Genomic DNA, 20,027 nt, shown 5'->3' on the forward strand with positions numbered 1-20,027 from the left:
GATTTATCAGTTACACAGTTTACACGTGAGTTTATGTCAACTGTTGAAAATATCCAGATTTTTTCCAAAATATTTACTGAAAAAATCTGTGTATAAGTGGATCCATGCATTTGAACTTGTGCTGATCAAGCTTCAACTGTATATTGATAGTGATTTCATTGGTTTGACAAATGTACTACATTAATGTAAGACACCAACAACAGGGAAACAGGCACAAGGGCAGGGGACACTGCACTATCTTTGCATGGGGACACCCCACTATCTTTGCATGGGGCCACTGCACTATCCTTGTATGTAGACACTCCATTATCTTTGTGTGGGGACACTGTACTACCTTTGCATGTAGACACTACACTATCTATGTGAGGGTACACTGCACTATCTTTGCATAGGGACACTGCACTTTGTGTGGAGACACTGTACTATCTTTGCAACTTTTCTATATATCTAAAACTACTCTAGAATCAAAAGTTTACTTTCTTGAGAACTTATATTTTCTAGATAAAAACTTACAAAGGTGGAAAAAAAAATCATCTCCCTGAATGGATTTATAAAATGAATGTAATTCTACTCAAAATCAGTATTCTCAGAATTACAAATTATTCTCATTCATTTATAGAAGTAATTAGATGATAAAATATCAAACCAAGAAAACATTTCTAAAAACATTGTGAAAGTTCACTTGTATCAACAGACATTAAGGTATTTATAAAGCTACAAAAAACTTAATAAGGATAAGGAAAAAAGATAGGGATTGAGGAATAAAAGAGATGTACAAGAATAAACAATTTAGTATAGAATTAATTGATAAATAATTAAACAAAAGGTGGGGGAATAAACTATTAATTTTATTTTAATTCAAAAGTGAAAAGTAAGAATTTATAAAAATTAAAAGTGGAAAAATATACACAGCTCGATCTCATGTAGGCTTCTAAATGTACAAGCACAGGCAACAAAGACAAGTGAGATTTCTGTGTCCAAAAAAATTATATAGAACAAGAAAAAACAGGAGGGAGGACACAATTACAACATTCATGGCCAGTAAGAGGTTAATAATTAAATATGTTAAAGAAGAAATCCATAAGAAAAAGTAAAAAATCCACCAGAAACAGGAAAAAAATCAGGAAATTCACACATGGGTAAATAAGTACCAATAAAGATGCCAATAGGAATAAATTTATCACTAGTAATCAAAGAAGTAAAGTTAAAGCAACAATTTTGCCTAATCTAGTTGGTAAACAATGAAATAATAAAAGGAATGATAACACCCAGTGTTGACAAAGACATGTGGAAACTAGCACTGTTATACAATGCTTGTGGGAGTTTTAATTGGGACACTCTTTCAGGAGCTCAAGTAGAAATAATAACAAAAATAATAATGATGATAATAGCCGAGAGTTCTGAGCTTACTGTGGGCCAGGTCATGATTTAAGTATTTACCATGTACTAAATTATGTATAGCTCACTGCAGCTCAGTAAAGGAGGTGCTCTCGTTGTCCACATTCACCACTAAAGAAACTGCCATACTGAGAAATCCTGCGAGAGCCTTCAGCTGGCAGTTGGCAAATCCACTTCTAAGTGGTTTGACTCCAAAGACTGTCTGATGGGAACAAAAAACGTGAAGTGTCCCGTGATCCAACATCCTGCTGGGGGTTTACCACGAGAAAACAACTGGCAAAGTTTACAAATATAATATGAGGATGCTTATTGCCACAATTTTATAAAAGCAAAGGGAAAGGCAATAATTGAATTTATCAGCAGAAGAGAGTTGATTAAATCAGTTGAATTATATCCATAAAATGGAATATCATTCAGTCATTAAGATGTGCTGTAGGAAATTGACATATAGTTAGGTGGAAAAGGTAGGCTCTAAAATAATAAATATGGAATTCTATACTCTAAAATAACACCAATGTAATCTAGGCCTACAGATTATTTTCATTTCATTATTGATGTTTTCCATATTTTACAAATGTTCTAAGTGAGTGTGCATAGTATTGTTTCTGTGATCAAAAGTTACATACTTTGTTCAGTGTTGACAGAAATAAAAACTTGGAGAAAGAACAACCTTGTCCTTTGGGGGTGGGCAGGTTTCTATATTGTTTCATTTTATTTTCATATTTTTAATTGACAAATAAAATTTTTATATATGCACAGTTTCTAACATGGCACTTTAATACATGTAGACATTGGGAACCAGCTAAATTAAGGTAATGAAGATAGGCAAAGCCTTGTCTTTTTGACACCCATATCTTGTCTGTCTTCCTTTCCTTGGTTCTGATTGTCTATTTCTATCTCATATATATACCCTTTGCTATGAGTTTTAAAAGTATATGAATAAATAAATAAACAAAATATAGTATGATAAAAGATTCTTGACTTAGGTATTTGAGAGAACAGATGACAATTCATCACAAATATAAATTAATGAGCAAAGAGCTAATTAAGACCCTCCAACTCTCTCCATGTGGTTGTGCTTCTCATGCAAACAAGGATTCAGAATCAAGAGAATGAGGGCGCTCACCTGCCCTACCCCATGACAAGGAGCTGCCAGGGACCCGACCTTTCTCAGGGGAGCATCCTGCAAGCTTCGCTTGGGCCCTGTGGAGGGAGCAGGGACATGGGGTGCCAGTGGGTGAAACCTGGACATCAGAGTTGCGCCCAGTCTGACCCTCAGCACCCTCAAGGCTTTCACCTCTACCATCCAGCTGAAGTGCTGGATAGGGTAGTCACCAGCTATTGGTGTCCAAAGCTTTCTGGCAACATGGGGCAGTGCTACCTGGCTTTTGCAGTATGCTGAGCCTTTATTCCTGCCAGGATGTCAGTCCTAGAGGCACACAGCACTTGACAGTCTGTCAAACTCATGTGTGTTCACTGTCTCATCTGAGACAGTGAGGGCTGCTGTAACAGGGCGTGGCTGTGTCCACTGCTGTCTCCCAGCATCCAGAACAGACCTGCCTGTGTGCTGAGGGCCAATAGGCACAGCTGCAAATGGACACTGACACCAGCAGGCCTCCCAGGGTCCACCTGAGAATGGAGGCATCAGTACCTACTGCTCAAAGCAAGCCCCAGATGCAAAGCTCTTGGCAAGTGGCAGACCATGGTAAGGGGTAAACAAAAGTATTTGCAGAACCAGGGGGCTAGTAGAGTTCTGTAACGAAAGAACGCCCACTTTGCTGAAGGTAGGCTGTGCTGTCAGAGTCTGAAGACCCAGGACCGGGTGCAGCAGGAGGCCCTGCAGGGCAGGGCCGCTGCAACCCATGTCACACAGCCTCGCGCATTTGTTCTCACCAGGAGTAGTTAAGAAATCCCTTTTATTCTTATCACCAAAACTGTGAAGAAGGAAGGCAGTTCTTGAGGGCTGGGTTGCCAAACCACTCTGCTGAGCTCTCCAGGCAGAGTCAGGTGTGTCCTGGGAGCAGCTCTCCAGAAGGGGTGACATATTTGTGCTGATCTAGCCCATCTCTGTGACAGACACCAGAAGTCCATGTGCCTGGCACACCCCTGGGGTAAACGAGCAACCTGGCTCCCATTCCTCTCCCAGAAGCTCCTCTATCATCACCTCAGGTGCCATGCTGGTCCCAGGGCCACTTGACCCCAGAAGAGGTTCTCAGGCTCCACAGCTTCACCAAAATGTGCTGGTGACAGCATGATCTGTGCCCCAACCCTGTTGCCTTCCGCAGGTGCTGCCATGAGGCAAGAGGGCCCTGGACCCCGCAGGAGCCCCAGTGGACACTCCAGCACTTACACACCGTGTGGCTCACACCACTTCCTCAGCTCCTCTGAGCTCCGTTTACTCAGGTATAAAATGAGAATAACAAGGATGCCAGATTTACAAGGCATTTTAGGAATTAAATGAGATAATTATGGGGCTACTGGCCAGGGAAAAAGCATTCAATGATTTATTTATTTGTTGCACATGACGACGTTAGATGGGTCAATGTAGCCAGTCAAGCCTCTCACATTCCCCAAGGCCACTGTGGCACTGCCTGGTTCTGCTCCAGACAAGCTATGCTCTTCCTCCAACACATCCAATCTGACCTCAGGTGGCTCGGCTTTTCCTCAAGATGCCAGTATTTGAAGAAACAACTTACCTTGTAAAATCAAGATATAATTATGGTTCTTTCCTATCTAAAAAACCTTTGCTAGCTGCCCATATCTGTTAGGATAAAAGTCAAAACTCCTTAACGTGGCTTTCAGACCTCTCCATGATGGGGCCTGTCTCCCCTCTGTCCTTCCAAACCCCTGCAATGGCCTGTAGGTGCCCGCTGGGCGCCCGGCTGCTGCACATGCTCTTCCTTCTGGCTCCTTATGTATTCTGGCAGGTTCCAGCCCAGCATTCTTTCTCGTAGGCAGACCCTCCTGGTGCCCCTTCTGCAGTCTGCGTGCTCCCCTGAGTGTGCCCAGGTGTGTCCCTGTCCCATTGTCAGTCATTCACAGCTTGAGTTCCTTGAGGGCAGAGGTTGCATCTCATTTATCTTTGTATCCCCAGCTTCAGTCATAGAGTAAATAAATTCTCAGTGAATGAACCAGTGCCTTGTCTTTCTTGCTCCAGCACAAGTTTCTAGATCAGAACAAAATTGCTCTCCACGCTGCCTCCAGCACCCCTACTTCATACAGCCGATCTCTTCTCCTCAAGCCCCAGGGCAAGGTTCCCCCAGCCTCTTTCCTGGGCACCCAGCAAAACTCACCCATCAGTTTCTGCTCCACCACAGGTGGGTGCTCATGTGTATCTACACTTGTGTTTTACTATATTTGCATTTATCATAAGTGTGGGCAAATACCAGAGGTGCCAAGTATAGCAACTTTATCTGCAGGTCCCCCCAAAGCTTAAGAATGTGTTCCATGGCTATGAAGCAAACAAAGCTGTCTGGTGACTTGGGGCTTGAAACCAGTCTCATCGCCACTTGTTTAAACAAACTAAGTGAATGTCCCAGAGATGAGCCCCATCAGAGTCTGAGGGCAGCAAAACTAATGGTGACAACAATAATTCTATGGCCCTAGTGACTGCCAGTCAGCCCTAGAATGACACTAACATTTACTGAATGTTTTCTGTGTGCTGAGCAGAATACTTAGAGTTTCATAGGGACTAATTGACTATTGCGCGACCTTGAGTAATTACTTTGCTACTTTTTGCCACCATTTCCTCATGAGTAAAATAGGGATGGTAGCGGTTGAATGAGGTATTACATATAAATTATTAGAAGAGGGCCCAGCACATAACAAGCCCCCTCAAAATGTAACCATTCTCCACCACTGACACCAAGTTGAACTGAGGTTATTAGTCCAGACCATGGGGGCCTTCTCCATTGGAGCTTTCTGTGGGCTTCAGACTACCAACAGGGCGGCAGGTATAACCAAAAGGAGGCAGACATTTATGCCTCATAATTGTGTTTTACTGATAAAGCCTTTAAGGAGAAAGAATGCAGCAATTTTACTTCTAAGGAGGCATATACAAAAATATGCTTGAAAGCCTCTCTTTTGCAATAGTGAAATTGAAGCCACCCATGTGTTCATCCGTTTATGAATGAATAAATTAATTGGCGATACAACCTATAAATTTCTAAGGAACAGTAATGAGCAATAACGTACTTTATGATTATCAATAGTGTGTGCAAGGTACAGTTCTAAATGCTAACATAAGTCACCTCATTTAATCCTCACAAGAACCCTGCACATGTAAGTGAACTATAATCTTTTTTATTTTTTTTAGGTTTTTTTTTTTTTTTTTTATTGTTGGGAATTCATTGAGGGTACAATAAGCCAGGTTACACTGATTGCATTTGTTAGGTAAAGTCCCTCTTGCAATCATGTCTTGCCCCCAGAAGGTGTGACACACACCAAGGCCCCCCCCTTCCTCCTTCCCTCTCTCTGCTTCCCCCCCACCATGACCTTAATTGTCATTAATTGTCCTCATATCAAAATTGAGTACATAGGATTCATGCTTCTCCATTCTTGTGATGCTTTACTAAGAATAATGTCCTCCACTTCCATCCAGGTTAATATAATATGAAGGATGTAAAGTCTCCATTTTTTTTAATAGCTGAATAGTAAGTATTCCATGGTATACATGTAACACAGCTTGTTAATCCATTCCTGGGTTGGTGGGCATTTAGGCTGTTTCCACATTTTGGCAATTGTAAATTGAGCTGCAATAAACAGTCTAGTACAAGTGTCCTTATGATAAAAGGATTTCTTTCCTTCTGGGTAGATGCCTAGTAATGGGATTGCAGGATCAAATGGGAGGTCTAGCTTGAGTGCTTTGAGGTTTCTCCATACTTCCTTCCAGAAAGGTTGTACTAGTTTGCAGTCCCACCAGCAGTGTAAAAGTGTTCCCTTCTCTCCACATCCACGCCAGCATCTGCAGTTTTGAGATTTTGTGATGTGGGCCATTCTCAATGGGGTTAGATGATATCTCAGGGTGGTTTTGATTTGCATTTCTCTAATATATAGGGATAATGAACATTTTTTCATATGTTTGTTAGCCATTCATCTGTCTTCTTTAGAGAAGGTTCTATTCATGTCTCTTGCCCATTGATATATGGGATTGTTGGCTTTTTTCATGTGGATTAATTTGAGTTCTCTATAGATCCTAGTTATCAAGCTTTTATCTGATTCAAAATATGCAAATATCCTTTCCCATTGTGTAGGTTGTCTCTTTGCTTTGGTTGTTGTCTCCTTAGCTGTACAGAAGCTTTTCAGTTTAATGAAGTCCATTTGTTTATTTTTGTTGTTGCAATTGCCATGGCAGTCTTCTTCATGAAGTCTTTCCCCAGGCCAATATCTTCCAGTGTTTTTCCTATGCTTTCTTTGGGGATTTTTATTGTTTCATGCCTTAAATTTAAGTCCTTTATCCATCTTGAATCAATTCCTATCAAAATACCAACATTGTACTTTCAAGATTTGGAAAAAATTATTCTGTGTTTTGTATGGAACCAGAAAAAACCCCGTATAGCTAAGGCAGTTCTTAGTAATAAAAATAAAGCTGGGAGCATCAGCATACCAGATTTTATTCTGTACTACAAAGCCATAGTGGTCAAGACAGCATGGTACTGGCACAAAAATAGAGACATGGACACTTGGAATCGAATAGAAAACCAAGAAAGGAAACTAACATCTTACAACCACCTAATCTTTGATAAACCAAATAAGAACATACCTTGGTGGAAAAACTCCCTATTCAATACATGTTGTTGGGAGAACTGGATATCCACATGTAAAAGACTGAAACTGGAACCACACCTTTCCCCACTCACAAAAAGTGAACTATAATCTTAATTTACAAAAGAGGAAACTAGGGTTAAGGAAATTTAAATCATTTAGATCACACAACTAGCAAATGACAACACTGTGATATGAGTCCAGGCAGAGTGGCTCCAGGGTCCATCCTCTTATCCACTCTGCTCTCTTGAGTGAAAAAGGGAAATGACAGAAAGATATACAAAATACACTATTTGGACAAAATAGACAATATAATACCATGTTGCTTCTAAATAAAGGCAAACAAAAATGATCTACAAAAAAAAAAAAAAAAACACCAAATTACAACATAGTTTGTCTATATGAAGGAGGAAGGACCTAAAGGAACAAGATTGGCAATAGTGACCAGGAAGAATTTCACTCTGACCTAAAACGTCTTAAATGTTTAAAAGAGAATGTGTTAATACTGTAGAATGATTAAAACCTTATAAAATAAAAATAGTAGGAACCAGCTACTTCAGGATTAAATGAGTTCCCCAATATGAGAGGATTGACTTAGATCTCTTCACTTCAGGGACTCTGTGGAGTGGATTCAGCCATCAGTGAAGGACTGGACTAGAAGACTACCCCAGATGGTTGTCCTTCAGGCAGATAAATTCAACTTGCTCCTAGTGAAACTCAGATCTCTTGTCCCCAAACTTTTTACTCCCCTGGTCTCTCCTAGTTCCATGAAAGACATTGCCTACATTTATTCAAATGTAATCATAATTCTTTATAATCTGTTCATTTTTTAACTCTAACTTCTTTACTCATAAAAAGTAACTTCAACTATTCTTCTGAAGTGCCTTATTCATGTGACGATGACTTTCTATTCTGAAGTCTTCTCTTCTCCACACTAGTGGTGATGGTATAAGTGAGTGTGAATGATGGTGATAATAGTAGTGACAGTGATGGTGATGATGAGAATGAATCAAGGTAGAAGATAGAATTGGTGGTGGTGGTGGTGGAAGTGACAGTGGTGGTGGAGGTGATGGCAGCGGAGGTGACAGAGGTGGAGGAGATAACAGTGGAGGTGATGATGGTGGAGATGATAGAGATGGAAGTGATGGCAGTGGAGATGATGATGGTAGAGGTGATGGCAGTGCAGGTGACAGAGGTGGAGGTGATGGCAGTGCAGGTGACAGAGGTAGAGGTGATGGTAATGGATAGCAGTGGAGGTGGTGGTGATGATGGTGAGAATAAGCAGAGACACCAGTGGTAGGGGCGGCACTGATGATCTCAGTATGATGCTGTTGTGGCAGATGATAGCAATAGAGCATTTTGCATTTGGTGTAGTATTGAAAGAAATGGCAAGATAGACATGGTGATGATGGTGTTAATTATGATGAAAAGAAAGGGCTTGAATTCAAGTAAATGCAAAAAAAAAAAAAAAAGCAGCTCTAAACTCAGGACTGATCACCCAGCTGCTGAGACCAAAGCCCCTCTCATGTTTTTGCTGCTGCCATTTGGCAGGACAAGCAGGAGGAAGGTATACGGGAAGAGGACTAGAATGAAGACAGCAAACACAATGACAGTACCAGGCTGGGGGTGCTTGAGGCCTTCACCAGCTCCTTCCCAGCCACAGCAGTTTGCTCTAGAGCTCAGCCTCCCACATCTACTCCACTGTTGGTTTGTTCAGGATGTCAATTTCCTGTGTGCACCTGAAAGAAGGAAAAATGAGCAGAAAGAGAGTGAGACAAGTGCCCCAAAGCAGGCTCCTGTGTCTCCCTTAGCCACTCTGGGGCAGCCTTGACCAGACCTGTCAGAGCCTGGCCCTACTGACTGCCACTCTTCGTGTGAGAAGGTCACCAAGTGGGAGTGGTGGTGGCAGGCCCTACTGGACACACCTGCCCAACACTCCCACAGATACTGAGCCCCTCTGAGGGACACCTGTCCTGTTCTGCCACAGATAGCAAGGTACACAATTAGGCTCAAGCATCAGAAAACAATTTATTTTAAAGAAAAACAAATTGCTATGCCTATGACAGCTGTCCAAACACTGTAATCACAACACCCATGGCATCTCAGGAACTCAGTGGCACGTCTAAAACTCATTACAGCAGAAAAAGACAACAAGCAATTTGGACTTGAACCAGGTTAATTGCCTCTCCATCAGCCAAGAGTTTGACTGAAGCACCTCCATTGTCTCATATTTGACTCGCCAGAGATTTAGGCACAGTGACAGCAGCAGCCAACACTGCCCTACTCTTTCTCTTTCCTGGTGCCTCCCCTAGATGTTACCAGGTCTCCCAGACATGAGACCACACTGGGTAAGTGTGGAGGTTAAGTGTGGCACCCATATGTTCCATCCTTAGCCAGCTGTTTAGTGATGATGATGGTGATGGAGGTGGTGCTATCAAGCTGAGCCAGATGACCTACTTACTGAGGTAAAGCTAACCCTCCAATAAAATAATATCCTCATGGGGCCAGAAATGCCAGGTATCTCCTAAATCACACTCTTGCCTCCACTTCTTCCTCCTCTCATCTCAAAGTCTGGTTACCTGACCCTACTGGGTATAGTCACCTTGGTTAGGATGTTCCCCCATGGTTGGCCCCATCATATGGCAGAGACTGGGCCAAGTACCAGAGTTTCAACAATCAGCCACATTCAATCTCATCCTAGAGGATTTCTCAGTCCAGCAAGGGAGACAGACATGTAATATAAAAGGTAAATACAATATGAAAAGTGGCTTCATTTGGATGTTTCAAAGGTAAGACCAGAATATTATAGAGGCATACAAAAGGAGCACATACTCTATTGCTGGAAGAGGCTTTTTAAAAGAAATAATATCTGGTTGACTGAGAACTTCCCTTCCATCCAACCCAAAGCAAAGTTGAATGGAGTTCCAAAGCCTGGACCAGGTATGGTGGCTCACACCTGTAATCCCAGAACTCTGGAAGGCTGAGGAAGGTGGATTTCCTGTGCTCAGGGGTTTGAAACCAGCCTGAGCAAGAGCCAGACCTCATCTCTAAAACTAGCCAGGTATTGTGGCGTGCGCCTGTAGTCCCAGCTACTCAGGAGGCTGAGGCAAGAGAATTGCTTAAAACCATAAGTTTAAGGTTGCTGTGAGCTATGATGCCACAGCACTCTTCCAAGGTGACGAAGTGAGACTCTGTCTCAAAAAAAAGCCTAAGAATCCCCGGCTGAAGGAAGCCACTATAGATAGAAACCTCCCTTCCCCCATTCTATCCTGGAAGCTTCCTAAGTCAGCTTGAATTCCCACTGGGTTCCTCAGAGATCTCAGCCTGGAAGAGGGCCAGGACTAAAGCATCAGGTCCAACAAAGTGACCTTCTGACCCCAAATCTTCTTGACCTGAACTCTCCACATGTCCCCTCAACTGAATGGCACTGACTGAAATGGGAGAGCATCGCATTTGCTAAGGGCAAATCAGACTGCCAATGCTTTTGTGCAAGGAACTGTGAGAGATACAAAGCACCTAGTCTCTCTCTCTCAGGAAGTTCACAGTCCATAAAAGCTGAAAGGAACCTGGAGACCAACAAGCCCCAGCCACTCACTGGGCAGGCAAGAAAACTGAGCTCTATGGTCCACAGTGAGCTGCTGAATGTGGAGTAAAACCCAGTTCTTGTCCCGTTGAGCTAGAGTGTGTGCTCAGCAAGGGTGGCAGATGATGTCTATTTTGTCTCTGTCTAAAGCAACGTGTGTCAGCTAAACAGCTCTCAGTAAGTACTGGACGCTGACTGGTGCAGACAGCAGAGCCATTAAAAAGGAAAAAGCATGTGCTCTGAGGTCTGGCAGACCTGATTAAGGTCTCGGCTTTGTGAGCTGAGACTTTAGCGGTTCTTTGTGCTCCCCACACTGCACTTTCGTCACTTGTAAAATGTGGATAATAGCACCACGGAGTGTGACGAGGCATAAGTGTAGTAACACGTGGACACACTTACACAGCACTTAGACACAGTGTGTGATCCAGAAATGGCAGCCGTTATCACTCACAGCAATAACACCACGCACCAAGTGAGTGACCCAGAGAAAAATCTGAGAGAGGACTAGACAAGAAGGACAAGGCAGCCAGACCCCAATCCAACATCAGCTATAGAAAAGGCAAACCCACAGAGGAAACTTGCCCTAAAACATCTCCCCCACTCCACCCCTCCCTGACACCTGACAGTCCTTATACTGTCAATGTGCACCCAAAATGGGCCCACTGGAATGGCTACCTGGTGCCCATGCTTCAATTTAGATGAGTTGTACCTTGAGTTCGACGAACACTATCAAATACTCTTTTCCAATAGTTTTCCCCTTTTTCCCTTTTGATAGATCTTGTTTAAGCCTCACAACATTCTCAAAATGTAGGCAAATCAAAGCCATTTTACATAAATTCAGAAAGGTTAAGTAACACACAGGTCTCAGGTGGCAAATGACATAGCCATCTCTGTCCCCAAAGTCTCACCACAACCCCAGGGAGTGTTTCGATAATGAGCTGGAGGCAGAGTGGCTTGGGCAGCATGGGCAGGCTGAGGAGTTCAAGGCCTCCCTGCCTACTTCCCAGAGTGCCTGTAGCTGCTCCCAATGCTCTGGGTCAATCTGGGGCTCCAGCTGCCCACAGCTCCAACAGGCTGTTTGGGCAGGGACAGAGAAGGACCCAACTGCAGATGGAGCAGGACCCCCACACCACAAGCCTGCATCTCCCAGGACGATTTTTGGCCCCAGTGGGAAACCGTAAGGCCTATATTTTAATCCAGTGTTTAGTTTTCCTATCCTTGTACCACCTACATGATTATTTAACACTTTTCTCTATGTCAACTGTTTTTGCCAAGCAAATCCATTTTAGAATTTATATTACCACAGTATTACCGCCTTTTACCTCATCCCACAACAATATCCATAAAATCTGAAGTGCTTGCTCTAAACACATTAAAAGCAGTGAAATAGCTACTACCACCAGGTGGGTTTGTGATTGCTGGAAGAACACACGCTGCACTTCCCGTAACTCTTCTCCAATCCATGTTGGATCTAGCAAGCATTACATGGAGTAAAAGGTCCTAATTCATCATGGAGACCAATTAAATGCCTTAAGTAATTTAATCAGATACATGTATTACTATCACAATCATGCTGGTAATAAATTCTACAAATAATTCAGAAACCTGTGCTGACAACCACTTTAAACCTTCTCATAACTATAATCTCTGTTATTTCCCCTTTGGGGAGCCAGCCAGGCCTCATAATGTTTCGGAATTGCCAGAATTAGAACAGAGAGTCCAGAAGAGAAAGTTGTTATGCTGACCAGAATCAAACCAGCATTGTTACAAATCCTGAAACAGTTCTTCTGTTCCTCCTGGCTTCTTTTTCTTTCTTCCTCCTTCATTCTTTTTTTCCTTTTCTTTCTTTCAAAAAATACTGACTCACCACCTAGTGTGTCCATGGGCTCCAGGTTTAGTAAGAGCTGCAATGCCATCCCTCCCTCCAGGAGCAAACAGTCTTCTTGGGGAGGTGAAAATAGGTCAAAGATTTAATATCCTTTCCACCCAGGGAAAAACATATCAGATCCAAGTCACTAACAATTCCAGAAGTGGGCAGATGCGGAATGGTCCATTCATTCACATGTCCACTCCACCAGCATTCATTGTGGGCTGGGTGCCTGAGCTGCAAGGCCATGAGCAAGACCTGGCAGCTCCCTCCCCTCCAAGAGACGTCAGCTGAGAAGGAAGCAGGGTCACCCAGCTGCAGAGCACAGTGCTCTCTCCACTAGACAGGGTGCTGGGCAGGGCTTTCTGGAGGGGTGATGTCCAATAGACTATCGAGGAAGTCAGACAGATGAAGGAATAGAGGCATTCACAGATGGAAGGGAAAATTCAGGAACAAATAGGAAGGCATTAAAAACAAACTGCCTCAGTGTGGCAGAGGTGTGCTGAGTCTGGAGGACAAGCTTCCCTGTGGGACTATTCAGCAGTGAGCAGAAACTGAGCCACAAAAGGCCATTGTGTCAAGACCCAGCCTTGGTCCTCATATGGAAACACTAGCAATTTTAGCAGGAGAATGATGTCATCAGGGCAAATACACCACACTGCTAGAGACAAGCATGGTGCAGAGTGATGCAGGTCAGTCACATAATGAGAAACAGGGCAGTTGCCATGGACCAAGGCCTGACTGATGGGTGGGAATCAGAGCAGTCCTGGGCCAGTGAGGAGCTGGCAGTCCTGCTCACCTCCCAGGAGAATGGAAATAGGTTCTTGAGAAAGAGTGGGTTGTGAGGGGGACACTGGAGTTGACAGGGCAGAGGTTCTGAGGAAAGAGGAGACACAGACACACACATAGACACTGTACATACATCACACACAGATACATGCAAACATTACACAAGTAAATAAATGTATACACCACACAAAGGCCTATGCACGCAAATCCCACATGCCCACAGAGACATGCTTCACACACATTCATAAACACACACACACATAACACATGCACATAGATGTATACACACAGACATAGAGGCACACGTCACACACATACACAGAGACACAACCACACATCGCACACACACAGACACAGGCACACATCATACACACAGAGACACAAGCACACATCACACAAACACACAGAGACACAGGCACAATCACACCCACACGGAGACACAAGCATACATCATACATACAGAGACACAGGCACACATCACACACACACAGAGACACGGGCACACATCACACACACAGAGAGATACACAGGCACACATCACACACCCACAGAGAAACAGGCACACATCATACACACACAGAGAGACACAGGCACACATTATACACACAGAGACACAGGCACACATCATATACACACAGAGAGATACAGGCACTCATCACACACATACACAGAGATACAGGCACACATCATACACACACAGAGATACAGGCACACATCAGACACACACACAGGCACAGGCACACATCATACACACACACAGAGGCACAGGCACACATCACACACACACACACAGAGATACAGGCACACATCATACACACACACAGAGACACAGGCATATATCACACACATACACAGAGATAGAAGCTTACATCATACACACACAGAGAGACACAGGCATACATCACACACACACACAGAGATACAGGCACACATCATACACACACACAGAGACACAGGCATACATCATACACATACACACAGACATAGGCACACAACACACATATACACAGAGATACAGGCACACATCATACACACACAGATACAGGCACACATCTTACACACACATAGGGACACAGGCACATATTATACACACACACAGACACAGGCACACATCATACACATACACAGAGACAAAGGCACACAACACACACATACACAGAGATACAGGCACCCATCATACACACACAGAGACACAGGCACACATCATATACATACACAGAGATAGAGGCACACATCACACACATACACAGAGATAGAGGCTCACATCATACACACACAGAGAGACACAGGCACACATCATACACACAGACAGAGATACAGGCACACATCAAACACACACACAGAAATATAGGCACACATCATACACACACACAGAGACATGGGCACACATCATACACACACACAGAGACACAGGCACACATCGCACATACACAGAGACACAGGCACACATTATACACACACACAGAGGGCACAGGACAGCTGGAAAGTCTATGTGGTGAGAACAGGAGTGATACAGCATCCAAGCCAGTAGTCACAGGGACACAGAGGCCTAGGGTTCTATGCATACGGGTCACACAGAATGTCAGCACCCAAAATCAAGACTTTAGATAAAGAAGAAGGATAGATGAAAAGGAAAAGAAAGAGCAAGATGAAAATACTCACCAAAAGTTTAAATACTACAACTTGACAATTATATTTGATACTGTAATTATAGGTAATTTTTTCCTTGATCTGCTATTCAAACTTGTAATTTTTTTTTTTTTTTGCATTTTTACAGTAGAATGACTTACTGGAGAGTAAGGGAGCTGTTCTACCACTAGGCAGCAGAGGATTCACTGCCCAGGAGTGCACATGCACATGTAGACATATGAACATACATTACACAGATTAATGCTTCCTCTGGAACAGCGATATGTGCTATATAAGGCACACACATGTCACAGCAGGAGGATCTAAAACAATGCAGCCTGCCCACATGCCTTTCCTAATCCCATGCAATTATACCCACCCTGGGTAATGCCACTCTGCAAAGGTGATTCACAACCCAGTTGGCTTTCCTCACCCAGCTCAGCTCTGCCCCTCCCTCCTCCCCCACACGCAGCTCAGGGGGAAACATGCTCTGGGGGAGAAAAGTTCCAACATTCCTCTCATTTCAGCCTGAGTCTGGCACCCAAGGAGGTATGAAACTTCCCTGCTCAAAATTTTCCCAGAGGCCTGTGAGTCTTGTCCCACTTACCTGTCACAGCCCAAGACCCTCATCATGTCCCCTTCCTCTCCATCTAGAGAGTAGCCATGGGGAAGGGAGGCCACAAGGAAACTGAGTCTGGGACGGAGTTAGCTTAACTTTCTAGAAAGAAGGGACAGGACCCTGCCTGAGCCTACAAGTCACTGGTGGTTAGGCAGAATAGAGCACTGGTCTCCCAAGGCCCGAGGACTTCAGCAGAGGAAGGATTTCTACCCCTTACCCTCAGAACAGACCAGAGGCTAACCAACCTCCCAGCTCCTGGCTGCACTTCAGGCCCCATTCAGAAAGCTGAACCTCAGCCCCAAGGCAGCCAATCTCTGGAAAGGTATGATTCAAGAGATGTTCTGAAACATAAGAAATAGGTGACAATGAGGGATCAGCCACCTTGGATGAAAGGCGGAGGATAGCAGGAGTGAGCAGTTTGCCATTGTGAAGACCTTAGCTCTAAAAATAGCCTGGCATATGGCAGGTGCCTGTAGTCTCAGCTACTTGGGAGGCTGAGGCAAGAGAGGTTGCTGTGAGCTGTGACATCACGGCACTCTACCAAGAGTGACAAGTGATACAAGAAGGAGGAGGAGAAGGAGAAGGAGAGGGCTTAGACCCAAAATGGGAAGGGCCTGGCCTTGGTTTTTAGTAGCCCCTGGGGGAGAAGTGTGCTGTCTGGAATAGCACAGCTTGGTTTGGGAGCCAAAGAGCCTAAAGCACTATGGGTTTTCCCCTCCACTTGAATATACCTGTCTTCTTTTCTCTTGTAGGCATGTAGTTGTTTTTCTATTAGTTTCATATTAGTATTGAGTACACTGGAAACTTGAATTTCCATTCTTGCGAGACTTTACTAAGAAGAATGGGTGGCATACCCCATGAAAGGCTCAATTACAACTTGAACTTTGCCTTAAAAACATAATGTAACCTAATCATTTCTACCCTCCTATCAATCTGAATTAAAATATATAACATATATATAATTAGCTAATTAAATGTATATGTATATTTACATTTAATTAGCTAATTAAAGGAAGGAAGGGACTGAGAGAGGGAGGGAGGGAACCGCCACTGACTCCACAGTGGAAGGAGCACTGAGCTGGGCATCCAGAAACGCAGGTTCTGCTCTTGGCTCCGCTGTGTAGTCTTGGGAAGTGGTTTAGCCTCCCTTAACCTTGGGTTCTTCATCTACCTGTACAAAGGAAAGGATCAATTAGAAGATTTCTACATGTCCTTCCAGTTCTCATGATCTACTAATGCACAAATTGTCCCTGAGCATCTGGGACATCAGTGAAAGCATTATCTGTCCCCTGCCTCCAGAGGGCACACACTGGAGCCCGGCTGGGGAATCATCCCTTCCTTCAGTTTCTTTTTTTTTTTTTTATTGTTGGGGATTCATTGAGGGTACAATAAGCCAAGTTACACTGATTGCATTGTTAGGTAAAGTCCCTCTTGCAATCATGTCTTGCCCCCATAAAGTGTGACACACACCAAGGCCCCACACACCTCCCTCCTTCCCTCTTTCTGTTTCCCTCCCCATAACCATAATTGTCATTAATTGTCCTCATATCAAAATTGAGTACATAGAATTCATGCTTCTCCATTCTTGTGATGCTTTAGAAGAATAATGTCTTCCACGTCCATCCAGGTTAATACGAAGGATGCAAAGTCTCCATTTTTTTTAATGGCTGAATAGTATTCCATGGTATACATATACCACAGCTTGTTAATCCATTCCTGGGTTGGTGGCCATTTAGGCTGTTTCCACATTTTGGCAACAGTAAATTGAGCTGCAATAAACAGTCTAGTACAAGTGTCCTTATGATAAAAGGATTTTTTTCCTTCTGGATAGATGCCCAGTAATGGGATTGCAGGATCAAATGGGAGGTCTAGCTTGAGTGCTTTGAGGTTTCTCCATACTTCCTTCCAGAAAGGTTGTACTAGTCTGCAGTCCCGCCAGCAGTGTAAAAGTGTTCCCTTCTCTCCACATCCACGCCAGCATCTGCACTTTTGAGATTTTGTGATGTGGGCCATTCTCACTGGGGTTAGATGATATCTCAGGGTTGTTTTGAATTGCATTTCTCTAATATATAGAGATGATGAACATTTTTTCATGTGTTTGTTAGCCATTCGTCTGTCGTCTTTAGAGAAAGTTCTATTCATGTCTCTTGCCCATTGATATATGGGATTGTTGGCTTTTTTCATGTGGATTAATTTGAGTTCTCTATAGATCATAGTTATCAAGCTTTTGTCTGATTGAAAATATGCAAATATCCTTTCCCATTGTGTAGGTTGTCTCTTTGCTTTGGTTATTGTGTCCTTAACTGTACAGAAGCTTTTCAGTTTAGAGAAGTCCCATTTGTTTATTTTTGTTGTTGTTGCAATTGCCATGGCAGTCTTCTTCATGAAGTCTTTCCCCAGGCCAATATCTTCCAGTGTTTTTCCTATGCTTTCTTGGAGGATTTTTATTGTTTCATGCCTTAAATTTAAGTCCTTTATCCATCTTGAATCAATTTTTGTGAGTGGGGAAAGGTGTGGGTCCAGTTTCAGTCTTTTACATGTAGACATCCAGTTCTCCCAACACCATTTATTGAATAGGGAGTCTTTCCCCCAAGGTATGTTCTTGTTTGGTTTATCAAAGATTAGGTGGTTGTAAAATGTTAGTTTCATTTCTTGGTTTTCAATTCGATTTCAAGTGTCTATATCTCTGTTTTTGTGCCAGTACCATGCTGTCTTGAGCACTATGGCTTTGTAGTACAGACTAAAATCTGGTATGCTGATGCCCCCAGCTTTATTTTTGTTACAGAGAACTGCCTTAGCTATACGGGGTTTTTTCCGGCTCCATACAAAATGCAGAATCATTTTCTCCAAATCTTGAAAGTACGATGTTGGTATTTTGATAGGAATGGCATTGAATAGGTAGATTGCTTTGGGAAGTATAGACATTTTAACAATGTTGATTCTTCCCATCCATGAGCATGGTATGTTCTTCCATTTGTTAATATCCTCTGCTATTTCCTTTCTGAGGATTTCATAGTTTTCTTTATAGAGGTCCTTCACCTCCTTCGTTAGGTATACTCCTAGGTATTTCATTTTCTTTGAAACTATGGTGAAGGGAGTTGTGTCCTTAATTAGCTTCTCATCTTGACTGTTATTGGTATACACAAAGGCTACTGACTTGTGGACATTGATTTTATATCCTGAAACATTACTGTATTTTTTGATGACTTCTAGGAGTCTTGTGGTTGAGTCTTCGGGGTTCTCTAAGTATAAGATCATGTCGTCAGCAAAGAGGGAGAGTTTGACCTCCTCTGCTCCCATTTGGATTCCCTTTATTTCCTTGTCTTGCCTAATTGTATTGGCTAGAACTTCCAGCACTATGTTGAATAGTAAAGGTGACAGAGGACAACCTTGTCTGGTTCCAGTTCTAAGAGGAAAAGCTTTCAGTTTTACTCCATTCACTAAAATATTGGCTGTGGGTTTGTCATAGATAGCTTCAATCAGTTTTAGAAATGTGCCATCTATGCCTATACTCTTCAGTGTTCTAATTAGAAAAGGATGCTGGATTTTATCAAAAGCTTTTTCTGCATCTATTGAGAGGATCATGTGATCTTTATTTTTGCCTCTGTTAATATGGTGGATAACGTTTATAGACTTGCGTATGTTAAACCAGCCTTGCATCCCTGGGATGAAGCCTACTTGATCATGATGAATGACTTTTTTGACGATAAGCTGTAATCTATTGGCTAGGATTTTGTTGAGAATTTTTGCGTCTATATTCATGAGTGAGATTGGTCTGAAATTCTCATTTTTGTTTGGGTCTTTTCCTGCTTTTGGTATCCGGGTGATGTTTGCTTCATACAATGTGTTGGGGAAGATTCCTTCTTCCTCAATTTTTTGGAATAATTTCTGCAGCACAGGAATAAGCTGTTCCTTGAAGGTCTGATAGAATTCTGGAGTGAAGCCATCTGGACCAGGGCATTTTTTGGTTGGAAGATTTTTTATTGTTTCTTTGATCTCAGTGCTTGAAATTGGTCTGTTCAGGAGCTCTATTTCTTCCTGGCTGAGTCTAGGGAGAGGGTGTGATTCCAAATATTGATCCATTTCTTTCACATTGTCAAATTTCTGGGCGTAGAGTTTCTGGTAGTATTCAGAGATGATCTCTTGTATCTCTGTGGGATCAGTTGTTATTTCCCCTTTATCATTTCTGATTGAGGTTACTAGAGATTTTACTTTTCTATTCCTCATTAGTCTGTCCAATGGTTTATCTATTTTATTTATTTTTTCAAAAAACCAACTCGTTTCATTAATTTTCTGAATGATTCTTTTGTTTTCAATTTCATTGATCTCTGATTTGATTTTGGATATTTCTTTTCTTCTACTGAGTTTAGGCTTAGATT

The 20,027-nt window shown here is 42.8% G+C and overlaps 1 long non-coding RNA gene across 1 annotated transcript; it reads right to left on the reverse strand.

The window, feature by feature from the left end:
- Positions 1-5,668: 5,668 nt before the first annotated feature.
- Positions 5,669-10,357, reverse strand: LOC128586174 (uncharacterized). Its single transcript, XR_008380197.1, has 3 exons — positions 9,764-10,357; positions 8,778-8,900; positions 5,669-6,871 (listed from the first exon to the last, which is right to left on the reverse strand). It is a non-coding gene; the product is annotated as an uncharacterized LOC128586174 (long non-coding RNA).
- Positions 10,358-20,027: the final 9,670 nt, after the last annotated feature.

This window comes from Nycticebus coucang, chromosome 5, assembly GCF_027406575.1.
Source record: "Nycticebus coucang isolate mNycCou1 chromosome 5, mNycCou1.pri, whole genome shotgun sequence".
In the NCBI taxonomy this organism is placed as follows: Eukaryota; Metazoa; Chordata; class Mammalia; order Primates; family Lorisidae; genus Nycticebus; species Nycticebus coucang.